We start from the raw sequence: 3,053 nt of genomic DNA, 5'->3' as shown, positions 1-3,053 counted from the left end.
GGCTTCTCTCTTTGACCTTATAAAGTCCCCCCCCCCAACTACCACCCTATAAGCTCCTGAGTATGTGGGTCTTGGATCATTGTCATAATGTAGGAGAGGAGGGGAGAAAGGGTGTCATCTGAGGTATATCTGTGTTGGTGCTAAACACAGCTCTTGTCTCAAAGGGAGTGCAGGATGGTTATTCTCACCCAAACATGAATAACTGTGGTCTAGGAACACGGATTCAGGATGCACTGCATAATACAACAACAAAAAAAGCCCTTTTTCAAGTACAGTGGTTAGGGATATCAGCTATAGATGGACTATAACAACAGGGAGGCCCCTCCTGTAAGTATCAAATGATGACATTCTTAGATTTGGGGTTGGGGCCACTAAGTTAATACATTCCAAAGGTTTTACCAGGGAGCTGAGTGGATGTTTGGTCAGTGACAGAAGGTGAACAGAAGATAGCTCGAAATAACGTTGGCTGAGGATCTGAAACATTGTGACTTTTCACAATCACAAAGTTTCAACCAGCCATCCTTGCAGCATCTTCTGCATAGGTATTGCTGTCCTCCCACCCCGGGCACTTCAGTTAACATTTATCAATGGGGAGAATGAAGATGGGGGAATGTAATCACGGTGGACCTAGTTTTTTCAAGAAAAACCCCGGTTACCTGAGACCACAATTTCCCACAGACCTTGTGTTTCAGCTTGATTTGTATTTGTACAGTGTACTCGGAAGGGAAGCAAGGTAGGGCTGGGGAGGATGACAGGTAATCAGGTGTTCCTGATTTTTCTGTTCATCTATACTGGCATAGCTTGAAGTGGAAGTTTCTGGTTGTGTCATGTGATGCAGATTCACATGGTGTTTTGCTGAGGCAAGACCCATGGGAAGACATGTGATGTGTGGAGAGAGTATAAGTCGGACTCAATGGACAGTGATAGGGCGCTTGCATAGATAGCTGTGCGAGGCTTCGTTTGGTCTCACATCTTCGCTTTGTTGAGAGAGGCATGGCAGAGAACTTTCAGCCTTCCAGCTAGTCCTGGTAGGTTCCTGCTAACTAGTGCCGATTTGGCAGAGGCCTGGTGGTTTCTGCTGGATTGTTCTGCTGTTGCTGATTCATGTTTGGTGACACTTTTGAACTGAACTTGTTGGTATCCTGACCATGGAATTGGAATAACCCAAAGAACTACTTCTATATTTTTTTAAAGATTTATTTATTTATTTCATGTATATGAATGAGGACACTGTTGCTGTCTTCAGACACACCAGAAGAGGGCAACAGATCCCCATTACAGATGGTTGTGATTCACCATGTGGTTGCTGGGAATTGGACTCAGGACCTCTGGAAGAGGTCTTAACCACTTAACCAGCAGTCAGTGCTCTTAACCACTGAGCCATCTCTCCAGCCCACAGGTCCACATCCCCTTGTCCTAGTTACCATTTTTTTCTCTTCTACCTTTGGACAGTGGGCTAGAAGAGGGGGTCCAAGCATTTGAGAATGCTTATTAAATTAGGTTTTGAAAAATCTAAGCCTACACTAGCTGAGCGCTGTTGGTTTCTATAGCATGATGCTAGGCACAGCATGGTGCTAGGCAACCTGAATCCAATGCGGTATGTGGAGGTGAGAACATCTGAGCTCAATACAAACCTTGAGGTATGACAGGGAGATGACATATCTACGGGTGACATCATAGTACCTCTGTGTGTTTCCTCTCCCTACCTATGCAAAACGAAAATGGAGGGGGGATTCCTGGGAACCACTGAGACAATGTGACAAATGTCCCTGGAGGTCTGGCATCATGCTAAAGCTGTCTGAAAGCTGGACACTGACCTGGGTCTGAGAGCTGAGACCACGGAAATTGAGATGGCTGGTGTGAGGGGGAGGCAGTGGGATAGGTGGGGAGAGAGGGGTGATCTGGAAGTTCACAGAGAAGTGAAAGGGACTAGGGACTACATGGAATATGCACGATTCCTCAGTATCTAGCTGGGGTGACAGCAAAGACACACAAAATATTTAGATAACGGCTACGACCTTCCAGAAATTTCTACTTATCCTTCTGTGGAAGTTCAGGGATGGTTGCTTGAGATATCCGGAGCCAAGTCTGTAGGGACAGGCTCTGCTAGTCTTTTCCTCTCCTATACCCCTGGCCCCTGTCATCCCACGTTAGCCTTCTCTACCCACCCCAACTCCAGATGCCTGCAAGCAACAGTTCTGTAGCCTGGTATCCTGGCCAGAGAGATGGAGTAAGAATAATTGCCCAACTCAACCAGTGCCAGGTCCTGGTCCTGGTTTAGCCTGGCTGAGAAAAGCATGACCATTGTGGAGGAAAAGTCATAAATTATTACACTCCAAATACAGTGTATGAAATCCTATTACCAACCAGACAGCAGGCCGCCTCTTGGAGGTGTCACTCTGGACAAACTCACCAAGCCCATGGAGACAGGCATGAGCCAGGCCAGCATCTGAAGCCAAGCCGGGTGTACTCGCATTCCAAGACCTCTTATTGCGAAAGAGCTTAGGGCTTTCATCAGACAGAGCTGGTTCATTCCCAGCTCTGCTGAGCTTTAAATAAGGAACTCTGCCTAGTCTAACAGCTAATGAAAGTTCTGTCACAAAAACTCACTACTTTATAAGCTGAGTTAAAAATTATTGATAGTGAAAATAAAATTATTAACAGTAAAAGATCATTGTGGCACTGAGATGCCATGTAAATTACAGGGGCTTCATGGGGCCACGGAAGAACGGGGCGTGACGTAGATTTCTCTCTCCCGTTGCTTTCCTATTGGCTCTTTCCTAGGCCCTAATCTCTAAGAATGTCCTGAAGCAAACACTGCATGTTAGGACGAGTCTGGGAAGGAAGGTTTCTGCCCACACCATGCCAGTGGGAAGGAGAATGGACTTCCTCTCCTCTAGCTCTCCACAGGGAATACCAAGCTCTGTAGAAACACTGTGGCTGACTCCATGGGGGTCTGATGAAGAATGAAAGGACAATTCAGAGGCCTAAGGGGTAGACAAAACCCCTCATCTTAAGGCTCTGGGTCTGACCCTGCCTTATAGCACCTTCTC

This window comes from Rattus norvegicus, chromosome 10 (genome assembly GCF_021556685.1).
Source record: "Rattus norvegicus strain SHRSP/BbbUtx chromosome 10, alternate assembly SHRSP_T2T, whole genome shotgun sequence".
Taxonomy (NCBI): domain Eukaryota; kingdom Metazoa; phylum Chordata; class Mammalia; order Rodentia; family Muridae; genus Rattus; species Rattus norvegicus.
Note: the sequence above shows the minus strand (reverse complement) of the source record.